The following is a 19,840-nucleotide window of genomic DNA, read 5'->3' as shown; positions in this document are numbered from 1 at the left end:
GTATGGTGTGAGGATGTGTTCTAACTTCGTTGATTTACATGTAGCTGTCCAACTTTCCCAGCACTGCTTGCTGAAGAGATTGTCATTTTCCCACTTGATATTTTTACCTCCTTTGCTGAAGAGTCATTGATCATAAGTGTGTGGATTTATTTCTGGGGTTTCTATTCTGTTCCATTGATCCATATGTATGTTTCTGTACCAATATCACAGTTTTGATTACTGTAGCTTTGTAGTATGTGCTAAAGTCTGGGAGGGTTGTACCTCCTGCTTTGTTTTAGCTTTTTTGTTTTGTTTTGTTTTTCCTCAGGATTGCTTTGGCAATTCTGGTCTTTCATGGATCTATAAGTTTTTGGAGAATCCCATGAACAGGGGAGCCTGGTGGGCTACAGTCCACAGGGTCGCAAAGAGTGGGGTATGACTTAGTACACATCTACATAAATTTTTGGATTATTTGTTCTAGTTCTGTAAAAAATGTCATGTGTAATTTGATAGGGATTGCATTAAATCTCTAGATTGTTTTGGGTAGTATTGCCATTTTAGCCATATTAATTCTTCCAATTCAAGAGTATGACATATCTTTCCATTTCTTTGAATCCTCTTTAATTTCCTTTATTAATGTTTTATAGTTCTCAGGATATGTCTTTCACTTCCTTGGTTAGGTTTTTGGGGTTTTTCTTTTCGTGCAATTTTAAGAAGGACTGTTTTTTTTGTTTGTTTTTTTATTTTTTTTAATTTTTTTTTGCATTCCCTTTCTGATATTTCATTGTTAGAGCAAAGAAATGCAACTGATTTCTGAATGTTAATCTTGTATCCTGCTACTTTGCTGAATTCATTTATTAGACCTAGTAGTTTTTTTGTGGAGTCCTTAGGGTTTTCTAGGGGCTTCCCAGGTGGCTCAGATGGTAAAGAAACTGTTTGCAATGTGGGAGGCCTGTGTTTGATCCCTGGGTTGGGAAGATCCCCTGGAGGAGGTCATGTCAACCCACCCCAGTATTCTTGCCTACAGAATCCCATACAGAGGTGTCTGGCAGGCTGTAGTCCATGGGGTTGCAGAGTTGGACAAAACTGAGTGACTAAGCACTAGGGTTTTCTATATATAGTATCAGGTCATCTGCATATAGTGACACTTTTCCCTCTTCCTTGCAATTTGGATACCTTCTGTTTGTCTTGTTTGACTGCTGTGGCTAGGACTTCCAATACTATGTTGAATAGATGTGGTGAGAGTGGGCATCCTTGTCTTTAGTGTGAAGGCTTTCAGCTTTTCACTATTATCATGTTGGCTGTGGGTTTGTCATAAATAGCTTTTATTATGTTGAGATATGTCCCCTGTATACTCACTTTGGTAAGAGTTTTTTTTTCTTTTTATCATGAATGGATGTTGAATTTTGTCAGATGCTTTTTCTGCATCTATTGAGGTAATCATGTGGTTTTTAAATTTTCTTTTGTTAGTGTGGTGGATTACACTGATTTGCATATATTGGACCATCACTGTGGTATATGATCTTTATTATTTGTTTTTGGATTTGGTTTGTTAGTATTTTGTTGAGAATTTTTGCATCTGTATTTATCAAAGATGTTGGCCTGTAATTTTCTTTCTTGGTGGTTATCTTTGTCTTGCTTTGTCTTGTTTTGGTATCAGGATTATGGTGGCTTCGTAGAATGTCTTTGAGAATGTTCCTTTCTTCTCAATCTTTTGGAAGAGTTCGAGAAGAATTGGTGTAAGCTCTTTATATATTTGGTAAAATTTATCTACGAAGCCATCTGATCCTGGACTTTTATTTGTAGGGAGTTTTTCTTTTTTTTACTACAGATTTTGTTTCACTTCTAGTGGCCAGTTGCACGAATCATCTATTTCTTCTTGATTCAATTTTGGAGCGCTGTAAGCTTCTAGAGAGTTGTCCATTTCTTCCAGGTTGTCAAATTTGTTGGCATATAATTATTCATAGAATTCTCTTTTTTTTTTTTTTTTTTTTTGTATTTCTGCACTATCAGTCAAGATTTTTCCTTTTTCATTTCTTATTTTGTTTATTTGGGTTCTTTCTCTTCTTGGTGAGCCTGGCCAGAGGTTTGTCAATTTTCTTAACCCTTTAAAATAACCAGCTCTTGGTTCTATTGCTTTTTTTTCTTTTTTCAATCCCTATTTTATTTATATCCTCCATATCTTATTATTATTTTTCTTCTGCTGACTTTAGATTTAGATTTCATTTGTTCTTCTCTTTCTAATTATTTTAGGTGGTAGGTTAGGTTGTTTATTTCAGATTTGTCCTGTTTTATGAGGAAGGCCTGTATTGCTATTAACTTCCCTCTAAGAACTGATTTTGCGGCATCCAGTGGATTTTGAATGGTTGTCATGTGTCTCAAGGTATTTTTAAATTTCCATTCTGATTTCATTGACTCATTGATTTTTTAGTACATGCTGTTTAGACCCTGTGTAATCAATTTTTTCTCTTTTCACTATGTCTTCTGATTAGAGCATTTAGTCTATTTACATTTAAAATAGTTATTGATATGCCATTTTGTTAATTGCTTCTGGGTTGGTTTGGTAGGTCTTTTTTTATTCCTTTGTTTTTGTCCTCATCTCTTATGATTTGATGATCAGCTTTGGTGTTATGTTTGGATTCCTTTATCTTTTTTATGTATGTATCACAGATTTTTGGTTTTAGGTTACTATGATGTTTTTATATAGCAATCTATACCTATGAATGGTTGTTTTAAGTTGCTGATTCTTAATTTCAAATGCATTTCAGCAACCCTGAGTTTTACTCTTCTCCCCTTAAAATTACTGTAAATATAGATGATTTTACTACTTTTTTCTTTTAACCTTCTTACTAACTTTATGAGGGGATGATTTCCTACCTTTACTGTGCATTTGCCTTTATTGATGAGCTTTCTCCTTGTATGATTTTCATGCTTCTCACTGTGTCCTTTTTTGCTCAGAGAAGTTACTTTAACATTCCTTGGAAGCTTGTTTGGTGGTACTGAACTCTCTTAGCTTTTGCTTGTCTGTGAAGCTTTTGATCTCCCCATCAAATCTGAACAACAGCCTTGCTGGGTAGAATAATCTTGGTTGTAGGTTTTTCCCTTTCATTACTTTAAATATATTGTGTCACTCCCTTCTGGCTTAGAGTTTCTGCAGAAAAGTCAGCTGATAATCTTGTGAGTTCCCCTGTATGTAAAGTGTTGCTGTTCTCTTGAAACTTTTGATATTCTCCATCTTCAATTTTTGCCATTTTAATTACAATGTTTTGATGTGTTTCTCTTTGGGTTAATCCTGTATGGGACTCTCTGTACTTCCTGGATTTGGATGTCTGTTTCTTTTCCCAGGTTAGGGAGGTTTTCAGCTATTCTCTCTTCAATTATGTTCTCAGTCCTCCCCCTTCTCTTTGTGGGACCCATGTAATGTGAATGTTAGTACATTTGATGTTGTCCCAGAGGGAATTATCCTCATTATTCCTTTTATTATTCCTTTATTCCTTTTATTCGTTTATTATTATTCCTTTTTCCGTTCAGCATCAGTGATTCCCACTACTCTATCTTCCAGCTCATGTTGTTCTATTCCTCTGAACCATTTAGTCTAACGTTGATCCCCTCTAGTGTATTATTTCATTTCAGTTATTGTATTCTTCATCTCTTTTATATTTATTATTTTTATCTTCTAACTCTTATTAGAAGAGTTATTCTAATTATTCTCCCAATTTCTTTGATCCTGTTTATGATCACTACCTTGAACTCTTTCTCAGGTAGCATGTTTGTTTCCACTTGGTTCTTCTGGAGTTTTATCTTGTTCCTTCGTTTGGCATATGTTCTTCTATCACCTCATTTTACCTAACTTGCTATTTTTATGTATCTGGTAAGTTGGTTATATTTCCTGGTGAGACATCCTATGAGTCCCAACAGCACACTCCCTTCTTGTCACCAGAGCTATACACTCCAAATGTTCTATGAGGGCTGTGTGGGTATTTCTGTTGTGGTGAGCACACTATGTCAATCGTCTGGTAGGTGTATTTGGCTGTGGTCGGGTTGGTTGCCAGGTCCTGCCTGGTGCAGAGGCTGCCAGCTGCTGGTTATGCGGTCTGATCTTGAGGCAGCTGACTGCAGAAACCTGGAGGCCCTAGGCTAGTGCTATATTACTGATGGGCAGAGTCAGGATCCAGGAGAACCTGGGGCTGTTGTCTACTTACTGGTGGATGAAGCCAGATCCTGGGGCTAGTGCCAGCCTACTGGTGGACAGAGCCAGGTCCTGGGGCCTGCTTGCAGGGCCTAGGGGTCCCAGAGCAAATGTCAGATTGCTGACTGTGGGGGCTGGTGTCTTGAAGCTTGTATTGGCCTACTACTGGGTGGAGACCAGGCCCAGCCAGTTCCAGGGCAGTCCTGGTCCACAGATTGTGGTGGTGTTTTTTCTGTCTAGTGCCTGCCTGCTGGTGGGTTGAGTTGGATCTGAAACTAGGGCAGGCTCACTGATGGATGGGACCTGGGCCGGGGTCTCTGCTTGTAGGGTCCTGGGAGTCTTGGATCTATTGCCTGTGTACTGGTGCGTGGGGATAGGTCCTGGGTCCTCTGGTGGGCAAGGCTATGTCCAGAGGTGGCTGCAGACCCAGGGTTCTTGAGGCAACCTGTCTGCTGGTAGGTGGGGCTGTGTCAGTGTCCAGTTAACTGCTTGGCCTGAGGCATCCCAGTACTTGTGCCTGCAGACTGTTGGGCTACAGTGGGATTTTTCTGTGGTAATAAGCTGTAAGAAGAAAAATTCCAGGATAGTATTACCATGTCGTAGAAGGAGCTCCCCAAAATGGTTCAGGAATCTATGTCCCCAGGGTGAAATGGAGTTATTTCCTACCTCTCCAGGAGGGGGTAGGTCTAACCCAGGCTACTACCAAATTACTGCTTCTACCCTGGGTAGACTTTGTGTGAGTCCCTTACAAGTGAGGTCTCTATTTCCATCAGCCTTCTAGAACTCCCAGAAGTAAGCCTGTGGCCTTCAAAGCCAAATTCTCCAGAGGGGGGAGTGTCTTCTGGGTGGATCTCTGTCTGGCTGGATCTCTGGGCTGTGGAGCCCAAAGTGGGATTCAGACCTCTCCATCCTTTGGGAGCATCTCTGCAGTTGTAATTGTTCTCCTGTTTGTGGATCACCCACCTGGGGGTATGGGATTTGACTTTATCACTACTCAGCCCCTCCTGCTGTCTCATTATGATTCCTTCTTTATATTCTCATTGTAGCTCTTTTCTGGTAGGTTTGGGTCTTTTTCATCGATGGCTGTCTGTAAATAATTGTGATTTTGGTGTGCCTGTGAGAGAAGCGCTCAAGGTCTTTCTATATCATCTTGGGACCAACAGTTTGTTTCTAATTGAATGTTTCAAATTCAATGAAAAGAGGCTGTCTAAAATTCAGGAAACTCTCATTTACTATGTTCTTCAGGGGATGGGACATTTCAGATACGCCAAGAGTAATTTTTAATGTATCTTGTATAATTTATGTTTGCATGAGGTGTGCCTTCTCGTGTTTTCTTAGGTGAGTATCAGGTTTCATTTTGTGATTACTCAGCAGTTATAGGTGGAAAGGAGGAAGTCCAAAAACTGAGTAGCAAGTTGAGATGGAGTTGAGATAAAAATACTGGCCATAGTTACTAAAAAGTTTGTGAATCACGTGTAACTAGCAAGTGTTGAATTTATAAGCCAAATTAGTGATTTCTTTTGCTTCCCCGTTTTCACTGCATTGTTATGTCCTGGCTTCAGTACCTCCTGGGCCTTATGCAATATAGCTCAAGCCTCATTGCCTTCTGCCAGCTGCCTCCCACTTGCTGATTCGTGGAAGAGGCCTGAAAATAGTTGAGCCACTGGACCCATTTATTCCATTGTCCTAAAAAGGCAAATATAAACTAAGAGCCAGGCCCAGAGGCATGTTCAGAGCTTAGTCCATAAAACAATCATCTCCAGCCCTGGAAAGGCAGATGCTGGCCCATGCTACATGGTTTTGTACCATTCAATTAATATAAAGCCAGCCCCAGCAAAAATAAATATTCAGAATGTCACCTGGGATGCAATCAAGGATCACAAATAAATCATTTATATTGTGTTTTATATGCCACAGTGAGTGCCTGGATATTAAATGAACAGTCTTCAGACTTTGACAGGTTTTGAGGATAAACTGCATTAGGAACAAAGGACTGGAAGTCTCCCATTAATCACACTAGACGGTCCCTCTGCCCCTTGTAAAGACATCTGCTCACCTGAGCCATAATGTTTGGCCACCTTGTGCCATTTTTCGTAATTGTCCAGGCATAAAAATATTTCTTCATCTGTACTGGTTAGACTCCACATGCTCCCCAAATCAATGTAACTCAACAAGTAGTTATTAAGCGCCTATTCTAAGGCAGATATTTTGTCAGGTACAGGAGTTAGATGATGACAGCATGGAACTCTCAATATTAGAGTCAGGCATGTAAGCAGTTAACTATAATGTGAACAGGAGAGCAGGAAGAAAGGGAGTTTATTCAGCGGGAGTGCGAAAGGTTCTATGGGAGGTTACATCAAAGTTGGCTGTGAAGGATAAGCAAGACTTGGACAGGCAGAATTTTATGCTGAGTTCGAAAATTGTAGGAATAGACAGTGCTGGAAAATGCATGCTATGAAACTTAATGGTAAGATGCTCAACTCTAAGATGCTGAATTCTGAGTACAAAAGAGCACTGAAAATTCCATTCTTCTACCCTTGCCTATCACTTGAAAAGGAACTTTGGTCTAACTGAAATTCAGACAGAATATAGTGGTTATAAACACAGGGTGTTTAAATTTTGGGAGACATGGTAGGAATCTGGGTCCAGCCATGTATAACTGCACAATGTTGAGCCTGAAGAAGGCCATCCAATCTCTCTCAATCTCAATTTATTCTCCTGTTCTATTCACATCTGAGGAGCATTGTATGGCTTAAATGGTCCATAGAAAATTCTCAAGAAATGCATATATCATAACTAATAATGACCAGGTAAACAGAAATGAACATTTGTACTACTTTATCAATCACAGTGTTTGACTTCATGAAATAGAAATACAAACTGAACTGGTTTAGCAAAAATGGTGAGTTTTCATAAAGCTTAGCAATCAAAGGGTAGGATGACCAGAGATGTTCCTAATCCTTAGAAGCAGCTGGAACCCAAGGCATGGTGTAGCTGAACAGAGCACCCACATCTCTTTAAAAAATTTATTTTTAATTGGAACATAATAGCTTTACAGTGTTGTGTTCGTTTCTGCTATACAGTGTTAATTGGCTATATGTATACATATAATCCCCTCCCTCTTGAGCCTCCTGCTCTATCTCAGCCCTCTAGGTTATCACAGAGGACCAAGCTGAGCTCCCTGTGCTATACAACGGGTTCCCACTAGTCATCTATTTTACACATAATAGTGTATATATGTCAGTACTATTCTCTCAATTTACCCCACCCTCCTCTTCCTGCTCATGTCCACAAGTCCCTTCTTTACATCTGCATTTCCTACTGCTGAGTGCCAGTTTCATTTCTCCTCATGTGGCAGCCACCTGTCTTTCTTTGCAGAAAATTTGGTTGTTCAAGGCCCCCAAGTTTCCAATCTTACAGCTTTAGCCTTGTTGGAGAAATATAGTTGTCCACAGTCAAATTCTTGAAGAAACTTGTGTCTTTTACTGATTCCTGGTCTAATGTCAGTGGCCAGAGAATACTGCAACGGGTGCAGCTCTCAGAAAAGTGGGTGGCGCTGGGCAGACAGTGCCTTGGGTTTCCACTTAGAAACTTGAAAAGGACAAAGAAGAACTACAACTGCTAAGTAAAGCAGCTACCCAGCAGATGGAGGATAAGGTACAGGAGTCTCAGATAACAACTTGAAAGAGATTAACTGGGTAAAGGTCTTTAGAAAGTAGGTGAGAGAGAAGCAAAGTGTCAGACTGAGTTTCTGTGTGACTGACTACAAGATGACATGGGACATAATGGATAGACCAGACTCTCAGATATTATCAGAGATCCTGCCATTGACTCTTATCTCCCTTCAGCACAAAACATCAATGAAATATTTGGTTCTACCAAGCCGTCTGCTGAAAACCGAGATCTTATCCTGAGAGGCCCCAAACTATGGTGCGTGCTTACCTGAAAATCACATGTACTGCAGGTGCCCAAACCTAAAGACATAGATAACAGAAACACAGAAGGGGATTACACAATGTAAGGGAGGGGAGAGGGAGGTGGAGTGAGAGCCACTATTTGATAAGACACAGCAGTACCCTGGAAAGACTTTCCTGAAAAGCAGGGTATCAATTGGTTGATCTCTGTCTACAGTTTTTCTGCTCTGAAATTTAAATTGGACAAAATTAATTCCTAAATCCCTACAGCTTTCTCTTCTTTGATTTAAAGATTTTTCAAATAAACACTTAAAAATCATGTTTAATTATAAGACTTTTTCTATTGTCAACAAATTTTTTTTAGCCATTTATATTAGTCAAGGTCTTGAAGGAAGAGAGAGCAAACTCAGATTAGGATAATTTATAAAATGGTGGTCAAGGTAGAGAGCTACAGGGCCGTGGTTCTAGCATCGCCTGGGAGCTTGTTAAAAATGCAAATTATCAGCAGCTGACTCAGACATAGGTCTTCCTAGGCGGCACAGTGGTAAAGACTCCACCTGCAAATGCAAGAGACATGGGTTGGGTCCCTAGGTCGGGAGGATCCCCTGGAGTAGGAAATGGCAACCCCCTCCCAATATTTTTGCCTGGGAAATCCCATGGACAGTGGTACCTGGCAGGCTACAGTCCATAGGGTTGCAAAGAGTTGGACACAACTGAGCATGCATGCGAACACACAACTCAGACATAGAAATTAGAAACTTTGCCATGTGGTAACTAGCAACCTGGGTTTAAGGAGTCCTCCAGGTGATTCCAATGCAAGTTAAATGTGAGAACCAGTGTGGGTGAGAAACCCGAGTGAGTAGGACAGTATCCAGGTTTAACAACCACTCTTATGACACTTGGGCCTGAAGGAACATGAAGAGGGGGGTGAGGATTAGAAAACTCTAGAAGGAGAGGGTTATGAGTTATGACTTTTCATTAAGGGAGGCATCCATTGGAAGAAATTCTAAAAATACTCTCTTCCTTTGATATCCTATAGGGATGCCCTGTAGGGGGTGGGATAAATCAAAAGCCAGAGAGCAAGAAAATCTGTTTCTGTAGTCCCTGGAGTTTTACTCTCAGAGGCAAGGTGGAGGAGGGGCAAAGAGAAGGCATCCAATACCCACATTTCTACAGTAATATTATAATCACAAAATCAGGGGGTTGAACCATGTGATTTTCTAGCATTAAGCTTGTTTAATTGATGATTCTTCCAATCAGTCTTTTGCAAATTGTATTTTAAACATAAAACTAGCTTTGGCAATTTTCAACTTTTTTATTAGTTTGTTTCTTTTAAACATCTGTGTATTTTCTGTAAAGCTGTTGTAATCACTCTTGAAATATCAAAGCCATCATTATCACTGTGAGATTTTTGACTTATAAAAAGAAAACATCAATAGGTCAACAAAAGATTATGTAAAAATCTATATTTCAGCTTGTTTTGCAATAGCAGTAAATATATTCCTTATAGTAAAATAATAATTACTGGCATCAGTAGTACTTGGATTTTCATAGAAGACCATATGGAATTTGCTGAAATTTCTTTTTTAATTAGTGGATTTATAATATTGTATTAGTTTCAGGGGTACAGCTTCAGATTGTTTTCCATTATAGGTTATTACAAGATGTTGAATATAGTTCTCTGTGCTTTACAGGAAATCCTTGTTGTCTGTCTAATATATAGTGGTGTGTATCTGTTATTCTCATACTCCTAGTAAACTCCCCTCCCTTTCCCTGCTGTGGTAACCCTAAGTTTGTTTTCTATGTCTGTGAGTCTATTTTGTAAATAAGTTGATTTTTATTTTTTTTTCAGATTCCATATATGAGTGATAGTAATTTGTCTTGGTTTGATTTCATTTAGTATGGTAATCTCTAGGTAATCTACTGGCAATATTCCATTCTTTTTATGGCTGAATAATAATCCATTGTGTGTATGACTGTGGAGTGAATCCCACTTTATTATGGTGTACGATAGCTCTCTGTGTTGTTGGATTTGTTTTGCTAATATGTTGCTGAGGATTTTTGCTTCTATATTCAAAGATATTGGCCTGTAATTTCTTTTTTTTTTTTGGTGGTGTCTTTGTCAAGTTTGGTATCCTAGAAAGACTTGTGGAATATTTTGAGAAGGATAGGTGTAAGCTCTTCTTTGTATGTTTGATAGAATTCCCCAGTGAAGCCATCCAGTCTTGGAGTTCTGTTAGCAGGGAGTTTTCGATCTTTGTTTTTATTATTATAGATGCTATTTCAATTCTAGTGATCAGTTTGTCTATTTCTTCTTGACTCAGTCTTGGCAGGCTATATGTTTCTAGAATCTTGTCCAATTCTTCTAGGTTGTCTATTTTGTTGGCATATATCTGGTCATAAATTTCTTATTTTTATTTCTGTAGTATTGATTTTTCTCCTCTCTTCATTTCTTATTCTGTTTATTTGGATCCTCTCTCTTCTTGGTGAGCTTGACTAAGAGGCTTGTCAATTTTATCAGTTATATTTCTTCTTAGATAAACATTTCACCCTAGAATTACTGAAAGGGGCAGCATTGTGGATGGTTAATGCACAGGCAATATACTAACTTTCCATTTTAATTTATAGCACCTTATTCTTTAACTTTTCAAGTACTATTTACTATATATATATATATCTTTAACATTCATTTCATAGAGAAGTATCTTTTAAAATGACCTGTTTGAGCCCTAAAAGGAGAAATTGACAGTAACAATAATAGTGGGGGACTTTAACACCCCATTTATATCAATGGACAGATTACCCAGACATTAAACTAAAAAGGAGTGCACATGGAACATTTCAGCCTCACCGCATGGGTAAGCCTTCCTTCCTGGCCCATGCAGGCCTCAGTACCCTCATTCAGGCAACTCTTTTCCCCTTTGCTTTGTTTTTTTTCCCTCTCCTGATTCTTCTCTACTTTTCTCTCTGACCTCTTCTACATCGGTCCTATCCTTCCTAGACACTGGGCAGCTACAGCATGAGTCCTCTCAACTTGTGAGACCATGTTCCCACGGGCTGGCAAGAGCTCACCTTAACCGATGACAAGCAGAGCTAGGAGAGGCTCACCACCTACCACGCACATCCTAGTCCAGCAGACTCACCCTGAGGGGAGATTTATCAGAGTGATCAAGGTTTCGACCTCATCTCCTATGGTGACTGGAAGTCCTAACTTCCCAGTATTTTCACCTTTATTTTCCTGCTCTCTTTTTCCGTCTTTTCTGTCCCCTCTTCCCTTTACCTCTCCCTTTTACCTGCACTCCCACCCCCTTTATCCTGAACACTTCTTGTTTTTAAGTTGTTGGAATTAGTATCTTTTTTTAATGTAGTTTTGTCTGTCCAACTGCTCCTGCAAGTCTCTGCCAAAATTATGGGCACAGTGAAGACTTTATTGCCTGAGACTCCAGCTTTGGGTTACTTGGTGGGATTTTAAAGAACAAAAAGAAAAGAAAGGAGCTTGCATTTTTCCCTACTCTGCCTTTGCAATTTAACTATTTTGCCTCGGCCCTCAGGAACTACCTGATCCATCTGTAGTTCCCTAGACTGAGAGGGGGAGAGGGCCATTTTAAATTTAAGAAAACTATGAGATCTCTGGTTCTGTTCTTATGTAAAAACTAACTTGTAAATAAGCGGTATTTAATTGGTTTAAAGGAAACTGTCTATATACATTCTCAGAAATGTAAAAGATGTTTGATAGAATATATTTTGGGTTCATATGATCAGGGAAATAGTCAATATTGAATACCTGGTATTAAAGTTTGCTTAAGTTTCTGGGTTTAATTAATACACACCTGTCTTTAGAGTATCAACATTAAATATAAAACTTATTGTACCCAGGGTTACTGAAAGTCAGTAAGTGCATATTGGTTTGGTTGTAACATTTGTCAAAGAGAAAATAACCTGATATGATTGAATTTTTAAGTAAATGTAACTGGGATAAGTTTTTGGTACACTATAGAAATAATTATACTTTGGAAATATTAAACAGTCCCTCAAAATTTTGGTAAATTGGAACTAAATGATAATTCATTGAATATCCAGGCCATTTCAAAGATAAAATATCAGAACAGTAATTGCTAAACAGATCTACATTTACCTAATTTCATCTTCTTGTGAAGGAGAAGCTAAAGCTGATTGCTGCCTTGAAAGATTCTCTACCAATTTACAAAATGCTACTGTAAAAGACAGTTAATGGTTGTGTAAGGAAAGCAGAATGAGTGTTTTCAGAAGAGAAGGTATAAGGAATGGAAATAAGTTTTGTTAAAGGAAAAGGGGGTGATTTTGTCCAATAGCTGGCCATTTTTGAATGGAAATAATGGACAAAGTATGGCTATGGAAAGTTGTACAAGGTTTGTGTAAAAGGAACATTTGAGAAAAGAATTTTGTATGCACTAAGGATTTTCTAGATGGCACCCTACTCCAGTACTCTTGCCTGGAAAATCCTACGGACAGAGGAGCCTGGTAGGCTGCAGTCCATGGGGTCGCTAAGAGTCGGACACGACTGAGCAACTTCACTTTCACTTTCATGCATTGGAGAAGGAAATGGCAACCCACTCCAGTGTTCTTGCCTGAAGAATCCCAGGGACGGGGGAGCCTGATGGGCTGCCATCTATGGGGTCGCACCGAGTCGGACACGACTGAAGCAACTTAGCAGCAGCAGCAAGGATTTTCTAAGGTTGGATTAAATTCAATTAGGTAAATCGATTTTATTAAGAATAGGCTGATGCAAGACTGGATTTGGTTTCTTTCATAAGAGAACACAGAGTTTATTTACTTTTGAAATAATTTTTTTTTTCACCGTAGCTCAAGGAATAATTGTTTCACAGCAACTTACGATTCTGTCTGACCAGATGTGTTTCAAAAGTTTAAGATTTTTGACACACTTTACAAATATCAAAATCTAAAGTTCTTTTGAGATCTCTAGCTAACTTTAGGGCGCTTCAGAGGGCCCCTGGAGCATTCCAAAGAGAGATGCTAAACTAACTGGGTTCATATATATGTTAAACTACCTGGGAAACATTGTCCAAACTCACTGTTGCCTGTGTCAGGGAGAATCAGCAGGCTCTCCCCAATTTTATGGTAGCCACCAAAGGGGGAGAGGGTCGGGGGTTCTGCCGCTGTCTAGTTTCTCACCTTACTCTATGTCTAAAAAATGCCCTACAGGTATCCTACCACCTCTAGGCTCTCCGGTTCGTGAGGCATTTCTACTGCAACGAACTCCAATTCGTCCAGGAGTTTCTTTTTGCACCTTTAGGGCTTCCTTCACTCCAGGTTTTGACAGCCCATATCTTGTTGCAGACTACCTATTGTAATGGCACTTCTAAGCAGTCCACAGGTTTGCAACCCCTCACAGCCTATGTCTTAAAGATACTCGATCTTGAGGAATACAGCCCAACGTAGGAAAAGCTATCAAAGGATATAAATGATATAGACAGCAGATTCCCCTCAAGGAGGGCTCTGGCAACACAACGGTACTGTTTCAAACATGCCCCATCAAGTGAGGGACCAGGTCAACCAGAGACGTCTAGTTAGGAATTGATGGGAGAGTTGAAGACACTCAAATCCCCTTCTGACAAAAGCTTCCTAGTAAATGTCTCAGGGATCCTGGACTTCATTTCTAGTAGCGCTCTCAGTTGCAGGGTACTCAGCAAGGGTAAGTTCTTTCTTCTAAGACAGAAGAAACACCTCTGGAATGTATCCTTAAAAATTGGAAATTTTTAAAAATAGATGGGCTTAAAAGGGAAAAACTCTACTGTAACACTGCTTGGTCTTAATATAAGATGGAGAGATGAAGAAAAATGGCCTGAAAATAAGTCTCTATAATACCATCTTGCAATTGAAACTTCACTGTCACAAGATGGGAAAATGGACTGAAGTTCCTTATGTTCAAGCCTTAGTGGTCCTTTATCAGAATCCTACTCTATGCAGCTCCTGTAATCAAAAGTCCAGGGAATCAGAAAGCACTCCTGACATTTGAGATGACCCCCTTCTAACCTTCACCAGGCCTCAGGAGAGAGACCACATCTCCCCTGCTTCTCCAGAGCCACCTACTTCCTCAGATCCCTCTGACCAATCCCAAACTCTGCCTCCCTAAGTCCCTTTATCCCCTCCATTACTCCAGGAGGGAGAGACTAGTCCCTCTAGAGTAATTCACAGTACAGCTTCCAATCACCCCAAATTGGGAAAAGTGTGTTCCCCTTAGGGAAGTGGACAGAGAACATGTGCCCTTCTCTTTAAGCAGTTTAACCAGTTTAGCTCAATGCAGAGGCTGGGTCAGTTTGCTGAAGACCCTAACTCTGTCCTTTGATTTAATCTGGAAGGATGTCCAAATAGTCCTATGTACTTACTGCACCCTGAGGAAAAACAGAGAATGTGGACAGCAGCCTAAGGGCATGCTAATAGCTTGCCAGGGACCAACTCAAACATTTTGTTATAGGTTGACATGCAGTCCCAAATTAGGAGCTCCCCTGGAATTATATATAATTCCTGGGAGGGAGGAGAAACCAGGAAGCACATGATCCAATGTGTATCAAAAAGCTAACTATGAAAGAGTAAAGGAGTGACCCAAGAAAAAAAATCCAGCCCTCTTTCGGACACAGCTTGTGGAAGCTTTTAGAAAATTTACTACCATTTAACCTTCCACTCCCGAGGAAGGTCAGTTGGGATTGCTGCTGCTAAATTGCTTCAGTCGTGTCCTACTCTTTGTGACCCCATGGACTGTAGCCCACCAGGCTTCTTTGTCTATGGGATTCTCCAGGCAAGCATACTGGAGTTGGTTGCCATTACCTGCTCCAAGGGGTCTTCCCTACCCAGGGATCAAGCCCACGGTTCTTACGTCCCCTGCATTGGCAGGCAGGTTCTTTACCACCAGTGCTACCTGGGAAGCCTCAGTTGGGATTGCCCAACCTCTGAAAATTAGCCTTAAGTCAGAAGTCGTTTATCCTAACAAGAGACAATACCCCAAAAAGTTGAAAGCAAAAAATGGTTTGCAACTCCTCATAGATAAATTTTTAGAACATAGCCTCTTAGTGCCTATTCAATATCTTTATTCTTTCAGCTGTTAAGCCAAATGGAGAATACTCAATTGTACAAGACCTTAGAGCAGTAAATGATGTAGTGGTCCTTATACATCCCCTTGTGGCCAATCCTTATATTAGTCCAGATTGCTGGAGATGCCAGATGGTTGACTGTGCTTGATCTCAAGGATGGCTGCCTTCTTTTGCATCCCAGTTCATCCCTCATCTATCTTGTTTGCTTTTGAGTGGACTAACCCCGACTTGGGCCAAATGAAACATTATACCTGGATGATACTGCCTCAGGGGTTTTGGGACAGCCCACACTTGTTTGCCCAGGTCCAGAAAATAACTAAGGAAAATATACCTAACAGAAGGGGCCATTCTACACTATGTAGATGATATAGTAATACAAAGCTAGTGGAGGTGATGGAATTCCAGTTGAGCTATTTCAAATCCTGAAAGATGATGCTGTGAAAGTGCTGCACTCAATATGCCAGCCAATTTGGAAAACTCAGCAGTGGCCACAGGACTGGAAAAGGTCAGTTTTCATTCCAATCCCAAAGAAAGGCAATGCCAAAGAATGCTCAAACTACCACACAATTGCACTCATCTCACATACTAGTAAAGTAATGCTCAAAATTCTCCAAGCCAGGCTTCAGCAATACATGAACCGTGAACTTCCAGTTGTTCAAGCTGGTTTTAGAAAAGGCAGAGGAACCAGAGATCAAATTGCCAACATCTGCTGGATCATGGAAAAAGCAAGAGAGTTCCAGAAAAACATCTATTTCCACTTTACTGACTATGCCAAAGCCTTTGACTGTGTGGATCACAATAAACTGTGGAAAATTCTGAAGGAGATGGGAATACCAGACCACCTGACCTGCCTCTTGAGAAACTTATATGCAGGTCAGGAAGCAACAGTTAGAACTGGACATGGAACAACAGACTGGTTCCAAACAGGAAAAGGAGTACATCAAGGCTGTATATTATCACCCTGCTCATTTAACTTATATGCAGAGTACATCATGAGAAACTCTGGGCTGGAAGAAGCACAAGCTGGAATCAAGATTGCTGGGAGAAATATCAGTAACCTCAGATATGCAGATGACACCACCCTTATGGCAGAAAGTGAAGAGGAACTCAAAAGCCTCTTGATGAAAGTGAAAGTGGAGAGTGAAAAAGTTGGCTTAAAACTCAACATTCAGAAAATGAAGATCATGGCATCTGGTCCCATCAATTCATGGGAAATAGATGGGGAAACAGTGTCAGACTTTATTTTTGGGGGCTCCAAAATCCCTGCAGATGGTGACTGCAGCCATGAAATTAAAAGATGCTTACTCCTTGGAAGGAAAGTTATGACCAACCTAGATAGCATATTCAAAAGCAGAGACATTACTTTGCCAACAAAGGTTCATCTAGTCAAGGCCATGGTTTTTCCAGTGGTCATGTATGGATGTGAGAGTTGGACTGTGAAGAAGGCTGAGTGCTGAAGAATTGATGCTTTTGATCTGTGGTGTTGGAGAAGACTCTTGAGAGTCCCTTGGACTGCAAGGAGATCCAACCAGTCCATTCTGAAGGAGATCAGCCCTGGGATTTCTTTGGAGGGAATGACGCTGAAGCTGAAACTCCAGTACTTTGGCCACCTCATGCGAAGAGTTGACTCATTGGAAAAGACTCTGATGCTTGGAGGGATTGGGGGCAGGAGGAGAAGGGGACCACAGAGGATGAGATGGCATCACTGACTCGATGGACGTGAGTCTGAGTGAACTCCGGGAGTTGGTGATGGACAGGGAGGCCTGGCGTGCTGTGATTCATGGGGTTGCAAAGAGTCAGACATGACTGAGCAACTGAACTGAACTGAATTGAATCCCAAAATAGATGCCTCAGGTCAGAATACCATTGGTCCTTAATTTCCTTAGGGCCCAGAGTTACAGGATCTCCCAGAAAAAAGCACAAATCTAAAAATAGTCATTAAATATCTGAGATATAGTATAAACTCTGGAAGCAGACAGCTATCTCTAGAAAGAAAACAAGCTATATTAGGCTTAAGCACCCCAAAGACAAGAAAACATTTTCATACTTTCTTAGGCATAGCATGATTTTGCCGAATTTGGATTCTAGGTTTTGGACTAATGGCTAAGCCTCTATATGAAGCAACTAAAGGTCCAGATACAGGACCATTACTTTGGACTAGAAAACAAGAAAAAGCTTTTGGTAATATCAAATAGGCCCTCACCAGAGCTCCTGCTCTCAGTCTCCCTGATTTAAAACAAACATTTTTCTTTTACATAGCTGAAACCCTTGGGACAGCTGTGAAAGTGAAGTCACTCAGTTGTGTCCGACTCTGCGACCCCATGGACTCAGCCTACCAGGCTCTTCCCTCCATGGGATTCTCCAGGCAAGAGTACTGGAGTGGGTTGCCATTTCCTTCTCCAGCTGTAGGGGTCCTTATACAAAAGCTGGGAGAAGTTCCTCAGCCTATAGACTGTTTTCCAACTAGATTCCATGACCTGCGGTTGGCCTGGTTCCCTCCAGGTATGGAGGAAGAAGCTAACAAGCTTACTTTTGGACAGCCTCAGGAAATCCAGACCCCTCTTCAAGTACAAGGGATCCTGGAGATGAAAGGCCATCACTGGCTCACTGAAGGCCACCCTACTAAGTACCAGGCTTTACTCCTTGACTCCCCAGAACTAAACAATCAAAACTACCCACAGCAGGTTATGCTAAAGCCTATGGAGGGCCCAGAACTAACTTAACACATTCCTACCTTGAAACCCTTGATCAGGTTTATGCCTAGAGGCCTGATCTAACAGACAGGCCATAGAAAACCCTGAGGAAGAATGGCTTAATGATGGCAGTAGTTTTGCTCAAGATGGAGTCAGGAGGGCAGGCTATGCTACTCTGTGTGCTCACAGTGTTATAGAATCAAAGCTTTTGCTACTTCAGCCCAGAAGTGAAGTGAAGTCTCTCAGTCGTGTCTGACTCTTTGTGACCCCATGAACTATAGCCTACCAGGATCCTCCGTTCATGGGATCTTCCAGGTAAGAGTACTGGAGTGGGTTGCCATTTCCTTCTCCAGGGCATCTTCCCCACCCAGGGATCAAACCTGGGTCTCCCACATTATAGGCTTTACCGTCTGAGCCACCAGGGAAGTCCATAGGCCCAGAAGTCTGAGCTAATAGCCCCAACTCTAGCCTTAATCTAAGGGAAAGGAAAAGTATAAATATATATATATATATAGACTCATGGAAGAAAGTGAAGAGGAGCTAAAGAGCCTCTTGATGAGGGTGAGAGGAGAGCGAAAAAGCTGGCTTAAAACTCAGCATTCAAAAACTAAGATCATGGCATCCAGTCCCATCACTTCGTGGCAAATAGAAGGGAAAAAGTGGAAGTAGTGACAGATTACATTTTCTTGGGTTCCAAAATCACTGCTGATAGTGACTGCAGCCATGAAATTAAAAGATGCTTGCTCCTTGGAAGGAAAACTATGACCAACCTAGACAGCATACTAAAAAGCAGAGACATCACTTTGCTGACAAAGGTCTGTCTAGTCAAAACTATAGTTTTTCCAGTAGTCATGTACAGATGTGAGAGTTGAACCATAAAGAAAGCTGAGCATGGGAAGAATTGATGCTTTTGAACTGTGGTGTTGGAGAAGACTCTTGAGAGTCCCTTGGACTGCAAGGAGATCAAACCAGTTAATTCTAAAGGAAATCAACCTTGAATGTTCATTGGAAGGATTGATGCTGAAGCTCCAATCCTTTGGCCATCTGATGCGAAGAGCCGACTCATTGGAAAAGACCCTGATGCTGGGAAAGACCGAGGGCAGGAGGAGAAGTGGGCAACAAAGGATGAGATGATTAGATGGTATCACTGACTCAAAGGACATGAGTTTGAGCAAACTCTGAGAGGTGGTGAAGGACAGGGAAGTCTAGCGTGCTGTAGCCCTTGGGGTCACAAGGAGTCGGACACGATTTAGTGACTAAACAACAAAAATACAGACTCAAAACATACTTTCTTTATTTTACATGTCCATATAGCTATCAGGGTGGGAACAGGACTTAAATGCAAAAAAAAAAAAAAAAAAAATCCCTTGTAAAATATGGGGCTGAGATTTTATATCTCATAGAAGTGGCTAAAAATCAAAACAAATGACAGTCATTCACTACTGTGGACACCAAAAGGAAACTGACCCTCAATTATCTATGCTAGAACAAGGTAGGGGGGTATGTGCCATTGCCAATACTTTTTGTTGCACATACATCAACATCTCTTCCCAGGTAAAAACCAGCATTGAGAAAATCTGACAAGACACTTGGCTTCAGCAGGCAATTTACCACCACTACTTGCCATTCAACGTGGGTGGGGAACCTGTAAACTGTTTCTCTAGTTTGTTCTCTTGGATCCGACAAGGTATAAAAAAACTTTCTGGCAAGAGGTTTTCATTTTCTTATAACACTTTTCATTCATATGATTTATGCCATATTTTATCTAGTGCTCTGTTGTCTTCCCTACTGTTATAAACCTCTAAGACTGTTGGTTCAAGACGACGACCTGGGATCAACATGTCCAGACCTTCCATTCTAAAGTGAAAGAAAGTGAAGTCACTCAGTCATGTCCAATTCTTTGTGACCCCTTGGACCACCAGGCTCCTCCGTCCATGGGATTTTCCAGGCAAGAATACTGGAGTGGGTTGCCATTTC

General features: G+C 40.7%; 1 protein-coding gene across 5 annotated transcripts in view; it reads right to left on the bottom strand.

Moving 5' to 3' along the window:
* SLC35F4 (solute carrier family 35 member F4) overlaps window positions 1–19,840 on the bottom strand; it is a 288,486-nt gene that overhangs the window by 35,083 nt on the left and 233,563 nt on the right. The window contains exons 3-4 of one of the 5 annotated variants that reach the window (XR_006542715.2): window positions 9,608–10,642; window positions 8,387–8,639 (exon numbers count right to left, since the gene is read on the bottom strand). The exons of the other annotated variants lie outside the window; for them this stretch is intronic. The gene's annotated coding sequence lies outside the window, so the exon portion shown is untranslated. Of the gene's footprint in view, window positions 1–8,386; window positions 8,640–9,607; window positions 10,643–19,840 lie in introns of those variants that run through there. 5 annotated transcript variants of the gene reach the window in all.

The sequence above is a fragment of the Bubalus bubalis genome, chromosome 11 (assembly GCF_019923935.1).
Source record: "Bubalus bubalis isolate 160015118507 breed Murrah chromosome 11, NDDB_SH_1, whole genome shotgun sequence".
NCBI lineage: Eukaryota > Metazoa > Chordata > Mammalia > Artiodactyla > Bovidae > Bubalus > Bubalus bubalis.
The sequence above is the reverse complement of the archived record's forward strand: the minus strand, read 5'-3'. Positions and strand labels throughout refer to the sequence as shown.